The sequence below is a fragment of the Ovis aries genome, chromosome 1, assembly GCF_016772045.2.
Source record: "Ovis aries strain OAR_USU_Benz2616 breed Rambouillet chromosome 1, ARS-UI_Ramb_v3.0, whole genome shotgun sequence".
Lineage (NCBI taxonomy): Eukaryota > Metazoa > Chordata > Mammalia > Artiodactyla > Bovidae > Ovis > Ovis aries.
This window is the reverse complement of record NC_056054.1, coordinates 207,044,933-207,060,831: the sequence shown is the minus strand read 5'-3', so window position 1 is coordinate 207,060,831 and position 15,899 is coordinate 207,044,933.

Below are 15,899 nucleotides of genomic sequence, written 5' to 3'. Positions count from 1 at the left end.
ATCAGATAAAAAGAAACAGGGAAGCTCACAGAGTACTTGACCAATAGCACTGTGTATAAAAGCTAGGAGTGCTTTACTAAGATAGTGAAAAGATACACTTGCAGTCATAATATAGCAATGCACTCAATCCTCATTATACAGTGTTGCCTACAAATGCTGTTAGAGTTTATTCTAACTCTGTATCCATTATAATAAAACGCCACTTTTAAGGAGCTATAATTCAGCCAAAATAATTTGCAATGGGAGTGTTTCAGAGGACCTTTTTTATAACCCTTTGAATAAAATCCCAACATCAGAAATTCTAAACAATAACGATTCTGCCACTTCTAATGGAATTGTTGTTGGATGAGTGCTAAATTTTTGGTCACATGGGCCTTATTTCTACTATATGAAGTTCTTCTAGATTGCATCTTGCTTAGTTAACAGACACTAATAGGAAATGGAGAGCCTCAAAACAGGTTTCTTTGCTACATTTTTTTATTAAGAGAATTAACAGGAAAGGCATTTGAATAAAGAAAAAAAAGTTAATACATTTTTTGCTAGTAATTCACTTAGTTCAGCCCTGATAATTTAGCTTTACAAAATAAAAAGATTTTATTTTGCCTAAACTTTTAGAAAAAGCTATGTGTCTGTGGAAGTTTATCAAATTTTTCAAGATGCTAAAGGGATAAAAGGAAATGCTGTGATAGAAAAATCATTTAATCCAGGATTATCAAACTTTGTTCCTAGGAACATCAGATGTTAATAGTTGGCCCACCCAAAACAAACTAAATAAACAATGAACTGAATTCAGTGAATCATAGAAATTTGGAATATTCTACAAAGAAGCCATCCTTGGAAATCCACAAAACATCTTCAGGATACTAAAAATTCTGAAAATATATATTTAAACCCATTTAATATGTTTATCCCTGCATTGCCCACATTTATTTTTACCCACCGGCTGGCTAGCTTTTCACAATCAACCACTATTCACCACAAAACAAACATTAGGAATCAGTCACTTAATCCACAAAGTAGAGTTTCTCTTTGTACAATGAGAGGCCATGGCCAGAATCCCTTGTTAAAAATACAGATTCCAGGGCCTTTACCCCAGGTCTACTGATTCAGACTCTCTAGAGTTCAGGCCCACAATCTGCATACTGACACACACTTCTGCCACCAACCCCATCCTTGGGATTATTATGTACTTTAAAGCTTGACCGCCACTGAGAGAGTGTCCAATAAGATATCCCAAGGACGTAAAATTGGCAGGTGTTGTTCCTCTGGGGTAAAATAGATACAGTTTTTTAGAGATTGAAATAGCTTTTATTTGGAATCAGTCTCATCAGGGAGGATATGACTGGACAGGCAATGCAGTTAAAGTAATGTAGCTAAAAAGGCAACTGTGTAAAGTGGCTTTACAATAACATAGAAAGTGCCTCAAAATAAGAATTGAGAAGCTGTTATCAGTCGTGGTATTCAAAATTCCAGTATTTAAAATTCTATTGTTCTTAATTTTTTCAAAAGCAATTTTACATTAGATAGTAAGACCTTAAAAATATCAATAACCTTTCACTCAGTGATTCTGCTTCAGGGGAAAAAAATTAAATTCAAAAAAACAAAGTCTGTACAAAGATGTTAACTACAAAACTTATGGAAATATTAGAAACAATCAAACCCTCTGAGAGTGTGTAAATAAATTTGTGTATATTCATGCCAGTATATGCATGCCTGCTCAGTTGTGTCCAGCTCTTTGTGTTCCCATGGACTGTAGCCCCCAGGCTTCTCTGTCCATGGAATTTTCCAGGCAAGAATACTGCAGTGGGTCCCCATTTCCTCCTCTAGGGTATCTTCCCAACACAGGGATCAAACCCATGTCTCCTGCACACATCAAACCTATGTCTCCTATATTGTAGGCAGATTCTTTATCACTGAGACACCAGGGATATAATGTTATATTAGGTGTTTATACCAAAGTTCATAATAAAATGAAAAATATACTGTAATGATATTTAGAAAGCAAGATAGTTTCTAGAAGTTGGAATTAGAAAAAGAATGGAGGGACTTCCCTGGTGATCCAGTGGCTAAGACTCCTTGCTCTCAGTGCAGGGGGCCCGGAATTTGATCCCTGGTTAGGGAACTAGATCCCATATGCTACAACTAAGTGTTCAGATGCCACAACTAAAGATCCCACATGCCACAACTAAGGCCTGGTGCAGCCAAATAAATAAATATTTTTTAAAAAACAGAAGGGAAAGAGGTAAAACACTTTTTGCTTTTAATTTCTAAATTGTTAGAATTTGTTATACAAATATTAATAATATGTATCTTTTTAAAACCATTTAAAAAAATTGAAGTATAGCTAATCTATAATATTGTGTTTCAGGTGAACAGCAAAGTGATTCAGATATATATATATATGGTATATACATATTTACAAAATGTACTTTTATTTTTTACAAAAATGTATTCTTTTTCAGATTCTTTTCCATCATAGGTTATTATAAAATATTGACTATAGTTCTCTGTGCTATACAGTCTGTCGTATTGTTTACCTATTTTATATATGTGTTCGTGCTAAGTCACTTCAGTCATGTTCAACTCTTGCTACCCTTTGTACTATATCCCACCAGGCTCCTCTGTCCATGGGGTTCTCCAGGCAAGAATACTGGGGTGAGCTGCCATGCCCTCCTCCAGGGGATCTTCCCAACCCAGGAATCGAACCCCACATCTCTTATGTTTCCTGCACTGGCAGGCAGATTCTTTAAAATTAGCACCACCTGGAAAGTCCTTATTTTGTATAGAGTAGTGTGTATACATTAATCCCAAACTTCTAATTTATCTCTCCCCGCCTCTGCTATTGGAGAAGGCAATGGCACTCCACTCCAGTACTCTTGCCTGGAGAATCCCAGGGATGGGGGAGCCTGGTGGGCTGCCATCTATGGGGTTGCACAGAGTCAGACACGACTGAAGCGACTTAGCAGCAGCAGCAGCCTCTGCTATCCCCTTTGGTAACCATAACTTTGTTTCCTATGTCTGTGAATCTATTTCTATTGGTAAATAAGTTCCTTTGTATCATTTTTTTAGATTCCATATAAGTGATATCATATCTTTCTCTTTGCTCAGTATGATAATCTCTAGGTCCATCCATGTTGCTGCATATGGCATATTTCATTCTTTTCTATGGCTGAATAATATTCCATTGTATACAATGAAATATTATTCAGCCATAGAAAAGAATTATGTATACACACACACACACACACACACACACACACACACACACACACGGAATATCAGAAAAGAATTGTATATACATATATATAAGACCCTGATGCTGGGAAAGAGTGAAGGCAGGAGGAAAAGGGTATGACAAAGGATGAAATGGTTGGATGGCATCACTGACTTGATCGACACAAGTTTGAGCAAGCTCTGGGAGATGGTGATGGACAGGAAAGCCTGGCATGCTACAGTCCATGGGGGTTGCAAGGAGTCAGACGTGACTGAGCAACTGAACTGATATATGGAATTTTACTCAGCCATAGAATAAAAGAATTGTGTGTATATATATATACACACAATATGTATATATTATATGATTTATATAATATGTATTTATGTATATATAATTGTATGTATATAATATATATAGATATATAATTGTATATGTGTATATATAAATATATTTTATATATACATATGGCTTCCGTGGTGGCTCAGACAGTAAAAAAATCTGCCTGCAGTGGAGGAGACCTGGGTTCAATCCCTGGGTCTGGAGAAGGAAATGGCAACCCCTTCCGGTAGCCTTACCTGGAGGATTCCATGGACAGAGGAGCCTGGCAGGCTACAGTCCATGACATCGCACAGAGTCAGACATGACTGAGCAACAAACACAACATATATATATATTTATATTTCACGTCTTCTTCATCCATTCATCTGTTGATGGACATTTAGGTTGTTTCCACATCTTAGCCATTGTAAATAGTGCTGCAGTGAACATCAGGGTGTGTGTATCTTTCCAAATTAGAGTTTTCTCCAGATACATACCCAGGAGAGAATTGCCGGATCATATGGTAACTCTATTTTTAGTTTCTTGAGGAGCCTCCATACTGTTCTCCTTAGTGGCTGTAGCAACTGACATTCCCACCAACACTGCAGGAGTGTTCCCTTTTCTCGAAACCCTCTCCAGCATGTATTATTTGTAAAGTTTTTGAATGGTGGCTTTTTTGACCAGTGTTAAGTGGTACCTCTTTGTAGTTTTGATTTGCATTTCTGTAATAATTAGTGATGTTGAGCATCTTTTCATGTGCCTGCTGGCCATCTGTATGTCTTCTTTGGAGAAATGTTTATTTAGGTCTTCTGTCCACTGTTTGATTGGCTTGTTTAGTTTTTCATTTTAAGCTGTGTGAGCTGTTTCTATATTTTGGAAATTAGTCCCTTGTTGGTAGTATTGTTTGCAAATATTTTTTCCCAGTCCATAGGTTGCTTTTCATTTTGTTTTTGGTCTCCTTTGCTGTGCAAAAGCTTTTAAGTTTAATTAGGCCCCATTTGTTTATTTTGTTTTTATTTCAAACATGTATCATTTTGACAATTTTTCCTGAGGTGAAAATAGCCTTAAGAACATGAAAAAATACACTAAAGTTTAATACTGCTGTTATATAAGGAACACAATTTGAGGTAATTTTAATCTACTTCTTCAATTTTATGTATTTTTAAAATTTTCTCTTATAATGTGTATTTCTTTTATAATCATAATCTGATCATTAAATAAAACAGGCATTCATACATTGCAAATGAAGGTATAAATTGGTATAAGACTTCTTGAAAGTACAGTGACATAAACATAAATTCTTTCCTGAGTCATAGTACAAATTTAATTTTTTAAAAATTGACTAGGAAGTGTTCAGCAGAGAAGCAACCTTGTCCACTGTATTAAGTAATTTGCCCTCTAAAAGAGGTAATACTTTTGGACTTTATTCCAAATAAATGTAAATAGAAAACTGAATCCAATTACTTAAAATTGGAAAGTTTGGATGAAGAGATCTATAGCATTGGGACTCGAACTTGGGAGGAGACGTTCCTGGGTGGCAGATGCTAGTACCTCTGAGAGGCTGTGATAGGGCTGGTGCTAAAAAAAACAAACTACAAATATGGACCAAGATTCCTTAAGAAACCAATGGCTGCTCCAACCAAACGACAGGAATAGGAAGTAAAAGCAGGACAAGAAGCAAACCAAAAAGCATCTAGTCCAGTTTTCCTCCTTCAGCTTGTTTGTCTTCCTCTAGCGCCCCCTATTGGCAGACGATAACACCAGAGCAGAAATGTGACGAAGCAGAAACAGGACTGCAAAGTACCAGCCATAGCATCTCACAGAGGATGGAAGGATAGGTTTGAAACTGAAAGACAACAGCTTGATAATCAGCCAACACAATATGTTATTATGTGAAGCAAGCAATTTGCAAATGATTAAAACTCTAACTCATGTTCATCTGTTTGTATGAAGACTCTAAGAATCAATTACTGTCTCCCTTTCCCTAGATGTCTTCATCCTTTCTTGTTTTTTACACACAATGAAACAGAGTCTTAGTTTTTGATATCTTTGACTCTTTGATACTTTTTCTCAGCTAATTTTTTTAAAGTAAAAAAGGTGAAGTTAAAAATACATATCATCTAACACAATATACCCAAAATATTAAAAGTGTTAAAATCTCAATACATAATCCATATAAAATTATCAATGTGATATTGTACAATTCTTGCACTAAGTTTTTGAAATCCAGTCTGTAGATTACATTTAATGCCACATCTCAGTTCAGTCAAATTACATTTCTTTTAAAAATTTTTAAGAATTTTTATTATAGTTAATTTAAAATATTGTGTTAGTTATTCTGTACAGCAAAGAGTGTCAGCTATACATATACATATATCCACTCTCTTTAAGATTCTTTTCCCATATAAGTCATTACAGAGTACTGAGAAGAGTTCCCTGTGCTATACATAGTTCCTTATTAGTTGGCTGCACTTGGTCTCAGCTGTGGCACATGGAATCTTTGGCATTCAAACTCTCAGTTGTATCTGTGAACCTTTACCTGTGCCACATGGTCTAGTTCCCTGACCAGGGATCGAACTTGGGCCCCCTGCATTGGGAGCATGGAGTCTTAGCCAGTGGACCACCAGGGAAGTCCTATTTTATATATAGTAGTGTGTAAATGTCAATCCCAGTATCCCAATTTATCCCTTCCCTCAACCCCTGCTTCCTCCCCACCCAAGTAACCATAGTTTGTTTCCTACATCTGTGACTCTATTTCTTTTTTATAAATAAGTTCATTTGTACCATTTTTTTTTAGTTTCCACATATAAGCAGCATCATATGATATTTGTTTTTCTCTGAATTACTTCACTCAGCATGACAATCTCTAGGTCCATCCATATTGCTGCAAATGACATCATTTTATTTTTCTTTATGGCTGAGTAATATTCCATTGTGTGTGTGTGTGTGTGTTGGTTATCTGTATGTCTTCTTTGGAGAATTTAGATCTTTCACCCATTTTTTTAATTGGGTTGTTTGGTTGTTTGATTTTTTTTTTTCATATTGAGCTACAGGAGCTGTTGTATATTTTGGAGAGTATACAGTCACTTATCAGTCACTTTATTTGCAAATATTTACTCCCTTTCTGTGGGTTGTCTTTTGGTTTTCTTTATTGTTTCCTTTGCTGCAGAAAAGCTTTTAAGTTTAATTAGGTCCCATTTGTTTATTTCTGTTTTCATTTTCACTACTGTAGGAAGTGGATCAAAAAAGATGCTATGATTTGCCAGAGAGTGTTCTTCCTATGTTTTTCTCTGTGTGTTTAGACGTTCAGTTGTGTCCAACTCTTTGTGACCCTGTGAAGGAGGGGTGAGGCTTCTTTGTCCATGGGATTTTTCAGGCAAGAATAGTAGAGTGGTTTGTCATTTCCTCCTCCAGGGGATCTTCCCCACCAGGGATCAAACATCCATCTCCTGTGTCTCCTGCGTTGGTGGGTAGATTCTTTATCTTCTGAGCCATCAGGGAAGCCCATGTTTTCCTCTAAGAGACTTCAAATATTTGCAGAAGAGTCAACACCTATACTGCTGAAATCCTTTGAAAAAGTCGCAGAAGGAACATTCCCAAGCTCATTCTACAGGGCACCATCACCTGACACCAAAACTAGACAAAAGATATTACAGAAAAAGAAAATCACAAGCATCACTGATGAACACAGAGGCAAAAGTCTTCAACAGAACAGCAGCAAACCAAATTTAACAGCACATTATGAGGATCATCCACCATGATCAAGTGACATTTATCCCAGGGATGCAAGCTTTCTTCAGTATATGCAAATCAATTAATGTGATATGCCACATCAACAAATTGAAGAATTAAAAACATATGATTATCTGAATAGATGCAGAGAAAGCTTTTGACAAAATTCAACACCCATTTATGATTTTTTGAAAAAAAAAACTGTCCATAAAGCAGGCATGGAGAAAACCTAACTCAACATAATAAAGGTCATATATGACAAATTCACAGCAAAGATCATTCTCAATGGTGAAAACTGAAAGTATTTCCTCTAAGATCAGGAATAAGACAAGGATATCCACACTTGCCACTGTTATTCAATGTAGTTTTGGAAGCCCTAGATATGGAAATCAGAGAAGAAAAAGAAATAAAAAGAATCCAATCTGGAAAAGAAGTAAAACTGTCACTGCTTGCACATAGAAAAGTTTCTACACATAGAAAATCCTAAAGATGCTACCAGAAAACTGCTGCTGCTGCTGCTAAGTCACTTCAGTTGTGTCTGACTCTGTGCGACCCCATAGACAGCAGCCCACGAGGCTCCCCCATCCCTGGGATTCTCCAGGCAAGAACACTGGAGTGAGTTGCCATTTCTTCTCCAATGCATGAAAGTGAAAAGTGAAAGTGAAGTCGCTCAGTCGTGTCCGACTCTTAGTGACCCCATGGACTGCAGCCCACCAGGCTCCTCTGTCCATGGGATTTTCCAGGCAAGAGTACCAGAGTGGGTTGCCATTGTCTTCGACCAGAAAACTACTAGAGCTCATCAAATCATATTTCAGGTGCTCAATATCCACATGCAGCTACTGACTCAATTTTAGACAGCATAGTTCTAGAAAATGAATTTCATCCAACCAAGCAATAACTGAGAAAACATCAGCCAAAATTGTGGTTGTGTGTGTGTGTGTGTATATATATGTATATATGTATGTATATATGTATGTATATTAGGGTATGTGTGTGTGTGTATAAATATATATATATATTAGGGTTTTCCTGGTAGCTCAGCTAGTAAAGAATCTGCCTGCAATGCAAGAGACCCAGTTCGATCCTGGGTTGGGAAGATCTGCTGGAGAAGGGATAGGCTACCCAGTCCAGCATTCTTGCCTGGGAAATCCCATGGACAGAGGAGACTGGTGGGCTACAGTCCATGGGGTCACAAAGAGTCAGACACAACTGAGAGACTTTCACACTCACACTCTCAAACACATGCACACACACACACACACATACACACATACCAATATATAAACCATGATATGCTCAGCTGGTAAACATATATAAACATATATATATATATATATGTAAAACATGACTGTAGATTATTACAAATAAAACATGAAGACAAAGAAGGAATAATGTATAAATATTAGATGTGACAAAGTAGAACTAATACAAACTAAATAATGAGAGGGAAAGGGATTAATTAGCAGTTTGGGATACACACTGCTATATACAAAATAGATTTAAAAAAAAAGACCTACTATCTAGCACAGAGAACTATATTCGATACCTTGTAATAACCTATAATGGGAAAGGGCCTGAAAAAATATATATAATTGAGTTACTTTGCTGTATACCTGAAACTAACCCAACATTTTAAGTCTACTTCAGAAAAAAAAAAAAGCTTAAAAAGCTTTTATCAACTGGATAAAACAACTTGTGTTACATCATGGGAAGAAAGAAGCTGCTTTGAAAAATAAAATGACTGGGAAGAAGTAGCAGGACTAAGATTTTCTTGGGAGCAGATCAGGGCAAGGAATGGAACAGCAAAGAAGAGGTACCTGGTGACTAGAAGCTGGGAAGAGATTTGCTCAGAGAAGAAACAGTTTATGGGGATTTTCTGGAGGAACACTGAACTTTTGTGTGAGACCCCTTTTTGTATCCACAAATCTTCAGTAAAAAAGCAAACATTTTGCTGCTGCTGCTGCTGCTAAGTCACTTCAGTTGTGTCCGACTCTGTGCAACCCCATAGACGGCAGCCCACCAGGCTCCCCCGTCCCTGGGATTCTCCAGGCAAGAACACTGGAGTGGGTTGCCATTTCCTTCTCCAATGCATGAAAGTGAAAAGTGAAAGTGAAGTCGTTCAGTCGTGTCCAACTCTTTACGATCCCATGGACTGCAGCCCACCAGACTCCTCCATCCATGGGATTTTCCAGGCAAGAGTACTGGAGTGGGGTACAACAATTTGCTAGCTTGGCTCAATTGCATTACTTGTGAATGCAGAGTTAGCCCCTTCCAAAGACAGTCAGTCTTTACAGACAAACAGGGTGAGTCAACATCTGGCTTTTGTTTCCAAATTTCAGATGAAAAGATCTTGCTGTGTATAGCCTGGAATTTTACCAAACATACTGTAAAGAGGATGACAAGTTTGAAATTTATTTATCCTCTTTTATCAGCTTTATTTTAGAGAGAAATAAAAGTAGAGAAGCTTTTCTCCATGTAGGGAATCCCTTATAGTTTTCTACTGTTTATTGTGATGATAAAAATGAAGAATTAGAAGTAGGAGAAATTGCAAAGACAAGTTCTGAGACTACAGCATCCGAGACTAGTAAGACCAAGTTCACGTGCATGCGTGTTTAGTCACTTCAGTCATGTCCAACTCTGCGACCCTATGGGTGCAGCCCACCAGAAGACCAAGTTCACATTTGACACAATTTAAGTTTTGGTGGAGTTATTTTTCTTTTTTTCCTCATTCTCTTCCATTTTGGAAAACAAGTCATTTCCATATCTGCTTGACACCAAGTCCTGAGCACATAACTACTTTCTTCTGTTTCACCAAAATAATGATAATCTCTTTAATTCTCAAGTTTTTCCTTGCTTCATTTGTAACAATAAATAAATAAAAACTTGTGATGTGTACCATTAATTAGTAAACCTGTAATTACTGTTCAAAGAAATGATACTTTTTAATATTCCAAAATAAACATTTTACTAAATTGAATTTTGTACAAAACAGCATCATGTCTAAGTGTATTCTCTTTTAGGGCTTCCCTGGTGGCACAGAGGTTAAAGTGTCTGCCTGCAATGCGGGAGACCCAGGTTCGATCCCTGGGTTGGAAAGATCCCCTGGAGAAGGAAATGGCAACCCACTCGAGTATTCTTGCCTGGAGAATCCCATGGATGGAGGAGCATGGTGGGCTACAGTCCACGGGGTCACAAAGAGTCTTGCATAATTTCACTTCTATCTGTCCTTCCCCCTTTTCTTGTGGTGGAGAAGAATTCTTTTTTCTAAGGATTCAGAGTCCCCAAATCCTTTAGTGCTTTATATTCCCATCCCACTCAATCTAATTCTACCCTTAACTTCTCCCCCAGTACTCAGACAGTCTTCTTGGATTACGCACACAGTCAGCACACAGCATCAGGCTGAGAGTGAAGGAAAAAAAGATGAAAGCCCCAAGCGCATAGCACCCTGGGAGTAATAGTTTACCACCACTGCTTCTCAAAGTCCAGATTTATTTTTTAAAGTAAATTTCTATAACAGCTAAAACCTGTCATAAGTGATTATATCAAAAATCCATCTGCATTTAAAATATAGTTTTAGATTAAAAATTTGAGACCTTCATTTAAGATAATTATAAATATAAATATTTTCATTTAGAAGACCTTCTTAGAATGGTAGTGGTAGATATCTCTGTTTATAGAGGAAAAAAATAAAAATGCAGAGTGGATAATAGACTTAACCAAAATTTTTCAATCCTTGTAAATTTTAGAGTTTTTACTTTTTATAAACATTTATTAGTTCCCTCTGGTGACAACCTGTATAAGAAAAAAGAGTGTGACACAGCCCTCTCTTATAAATGATGCTTTTCTTTTAAAAATTGAAATTAAGACTGTTTAGATAAATATGAAATAGACTTCACTTTTTCTTCTCTGGTCCCACTGATTAAGCTTTTTTTTTTTTTCTCTCTCTCTCTCTCATGATTCAGAATATTGAATAATCAGCTTGGAAATGGTGCAGTGGTGCCACGAATACAACCCTCTACATCTTCTGCATTTGGCTTTCATTTCTTTCTTAGTCTTTCACCTTCTCATTTCATTCATGAGCAGAAGGGGAGACAGGAGGGCACGGATGTTGCTTCTTTTTATCCCTGAGTCTTTTACACCACAGGACACCTGACTGACCTCAGGCTGCCTTCATTTGAGTCAGCAGTGTCTCTTGGCAATGAACCCCTGCCCACACTCTATAATCCAAGGTCAGTCAGTCAGTTCAGTCGCTCAGTCATGTCCGACTCTTTGCGACCCCATGAAGCACAGCACGCCAGGCCTCCCTGTCCATCACCAACTCCCGGAGTTCACTCAGATTCACGTCCATCGAGTCCGTGATGCCATCCAGCCATCTCATCCTCCATTGTCCCCTTCTCCTCCTGCCCCTAGTCCCTCCCAGCATCAGAGACTTTTCCTATGAGTCAACTCTTCTCATGAGGTGGCCAAACTACTGGAGTTTCAGCTTTAGCATCATTCCTTCCAAAGAAATCCCAGGGCTGATTTCGTTCAGAATGGATTGGTTGGATCTCCTTGCAGTCCAAGGGACTCTCAAGAGTCTTCTCCAACGCCACAGCTCAAAAGCATCAATTCTTTGGTGCTCAGCTTTCTTCACAGTCCAACTCTCACATCCACACATGACCACAGGAAAAACCATAGCCTTGACTAGACGGACCTTAGTCGGCAAAGTAATGCCTCTGCTTTTGAATATGCTATCTAGGTTGGTCATAACTTTTCTTCCAAGGAGTAAGCGTCTTTTAATGTCATGGCTGCAATCACCATCTGCAGTGATTTTGGAGCCCAAAAAAATAAAGTCTGACACTCTTTCCACTGTTTCCCCACCTATTTCCCATGAAGTGATGGGACCAGATGCCATGACCTTAGTTTTCTGAATGTTGAGCTTTAAGCCAACATTTTCACTCTCTTCTTTCACTTTCATCAAGAGGCTTTTTAGTTCCTCTTCACTTTCTGCCATAAGGGTGGTGTCATCTTCATATCTGAGGTCATTGATATTTCTCCTGGCAATCTTGATTCCAGCTTGTGTTTCTTCCAGTCCAGCATTTCTCATGATGTACTCTGCATAGCAGTTAAATAAGCAGGGTGACAATATACAGCCTTGACATACTCCTTTTCCTATTTGAAACCAGTCTGTTGTTCCATGTCCAGTTCTAACTGTTGCTTCCTGACCTGCATACAGATTTCTCAAGAGGCAGGTCAGAAACAAAATGCCTTCAATTTACCACACCTGAGAAATGTTGAGCAGGCTCAGGAAAATATAATAAGGAATCCTCATTTATTTGTATTCCATGAAGTTTTTGCTTTAAAATATAAAGATCCCAGTAAACGGTCAGAAAGCCAATGAAATTTAAGAAAAAAAATTCTGTGCTATTGTAATTCTGTTGAAAACAGTAATTTTATCCACCTACTCCAATGAGGGACAAAAAATAAAATAGTGGCCTGGAATCTGAGGCAGAGGGGAAAAAATTTAAACTGTGATGACCACTCATGAGATAAGCCTCTTCTAAAATGGTAGTGGTATCTTTTTTTCTCTCTGGCACAACTAGTAGTATTCCATAAATAACTGGCCTGGGTAGTGAGAGTCACATACCTTTTGTGTGCCAAGTGGGCCTGCCAAATTGCTTCAATCTAATTCAGCTGCTGAACCTACTTACTTGATTTCCCTTAAGGTTAAAATAGAGTGGGGAAATACTGGGAACATAAATTAGTTCTTTGTTTGTTTCAGCTTTATATTTGCTTAAAATCTTCCATGGACTTGCTTACACTCAGAGTATCAAGGTGGAGTTTTCCAGTGGGTTTCTACAGACATTCAATTCAGTTCAGTTCAGTTCAGTTGCTTAGTCATGTCCAACTATTTGTGACCCCATGAACCACAGCACACCAGGCCTCCCTGTCCATCACCAACTCCCGGAGTCTACCCAAACCCATGTCCATCGAGTCGGTGATACCATGCAACCATCTCATCCTCCGTCGTCCCCTTCTCCTCTGGCCCTCAATCTTTCCCAGCATCAGGGTCTTTTCAAATGAGTCAGCTCTTCGCGTCAGGTGGCCAAAGTACTGGAGTTTCAGCTTTAGCATCAGTCCTTCCAATGAACACCCAGGACTGATCTCCTTTAGGATGGACTGGTTGGATCTCCTTGCAGTCCAAGGGACTCTCAGGAGTCTTCTCCAACACCACAGTTCAAAAGCATCATTCTTCAGCACTCAGCTTTCTTTATTGTCCAACTCTCACATCCATACATGACCACAGGAAAAACCATAGCCTTGACTAGACAGACTTTTGTTGACAAAGTAATGTCTGCTTTTTAGTATGCTGTCCAGGTTGGTCATAACTTTCCTTCCAAGGAGTAAGCGTCTTTTAATGTCATGGCTGCAATCACCATCTGCAGTGATTTTGGAGCCCCCCAAAATAAAGTCAGCCACTGTCTCCACTGTTTCCCCATCTATTTGCCATGAAGTGATGGGACCAGATGCCATGATCTTCGTTTTCTGAATGTTGAGCTTTAAGCCAACTGTTCCGTTCTCCTCTTTCACTTTCCTCAAGAGGCTCTACAGTTCTTCTTCACTTTCTGCCAAAAGGGTGGTGTCATCTGCATATCTGAGGTTACTGATATTTCTCCCAGCAATCTTGATTCCAGCTTGTGCTTCATCCAGCCCAGCATTTCTCATGATGTACTCCGCATATAAGTTAAATAAGACATTAGTCCCATGAAATGTTCCATGAAGTAAAGATAATAAAGATTCTAGAGTCATATACACTTGGGGAATAGTACAGTTATATTGATAGCTCTTGCTTGGAGATTCACAATGCACAGTAGTAACTTAAAGGTTCAGAGTAGTCACTTAGGAAAGAAAATGATGTAATTTTGTTAACTTAATACTGTTCAGATTTATCTGACCACAGAACATTTTTTTTTTTTCATATAACACTCAGCATCAGGCTAGTGTTCAAAGAGCATATTTTAGCATATTTACTTAGAGGTACATAGGCCAGCATGTTTTATCATTTTCTATTTTGATACAATGAGTTATTTTTCTTTAAATGTGTGTGTGTGTGCACTTGTAAATTCATAGAAATGTATCTTAGCCAATAGTTCTCAACCATAGATGATCTTTTCCCCTGAAGACATTTGGCAATGTTGGAGGACATTTTTAGTTTTCACAACTTGGAGTTGTTATAAGCATTCTTGGTAAAGACCACAGATGATGCTAAACATCCCACTATGGACAGGACAGCTCACAAAAAAGAATTATCTGGCTTATGCGCCATAGTACCAAGACTGTGAAATTCTGATGCAGATCATGGTTAACTCTGAGGAGTGGGACTGGAAGTGGGGAAGAGGAGATAGTTTCACTTTTGCTTTTGTACAAGTTGACTTCAATTATTTTTGAGGTTAAAAATATATAATCCAAGTAATGTGTAGACGTTAGAGAGAAGTTTAAAAATACAACAAATACAAATTTTAAATTACCTAGTCATAACCACTATTAAAATGCTGGTAGATGAGAATAGAGATTGTGTAGTATGAATGCATATTCTAGACTTACATTCCTCCCCAGATTTCCAGAAATAGAAAAATAACATTAATAAGTCCATGACAGCCTAGGACAACAATAAAGAATGGTTATGTTGGTTTAGAAAGCATATGAAATCTCTGAAATATAGGAAGCAGAGGAAGTTATTGAAGGAGAAGTCACAGCCCAAAATGAACAAATAAAGATGTGCAGAAGCAGCTTAAGGGGTACTTCAAGAGAGACGTAGCCGATTTAGGGAACTGGAGGAAATTTGGAGGAAAACTAGGTGATTATTTGGGAATCCACAGAAAGAGCAGCCAAATAGGTCTAGCATTTACTGTCCTGCTCCTATTTATCTAATGTGGAGCAAGAAAGGGCTCTCATTCCAGACAAGAGCAACAAGTGTGGAGCCCTTAGGCCAAAGAGGCAGAAGAGCCAGTGCTGACAGTGACTCTTTGAAGGTATGAAGAGTTCCCATATCTAGAATACTCCACTCCATCTATAACCCTTGCCACCTCTCCCCCAGATCACTATACTTCAGGTTAGAGTTTTTTAAAAAAGAGAAATGCAAAGCATTTACAGATGGAGAATGACAGAATCTAAAATAAGATTCTAAAAAAGTATACATCAAGTGTTCAAGAAAAACCAATTGTAGGCTCCACAAGGACAGAAGCAAAAATAAATGTGCTCTGGAGGGATATACCTTTATCCCAGGCAATGAATGGAGTTGCCACTGACTAAGGTAGAGTTTTGGATTTAATATAATACAGTCATGATAACTGCTGTGAAAATGTTTTGGTAGTACCTTAATCAAGTTATCTTGCTTACACTTTTTTCTAAGTATGTACAAGAGTGACATATACAATATATGTGTAAATAAGCCAAAATGGTATTTTAATAAATATTTTTTAAAATCTAAGTGGAAAAAGCATTGTATTTGTTCTTTTATACTGATACGTAAAGTAATGGCATCTTAAGATTCTATAACATATGATAGATGCAAAATGCCTAAACCAAATACCAGCAAACTAAATCTACCAATATATAAAAGGATAATTTATCGTGTCTGGATTTATTCCAA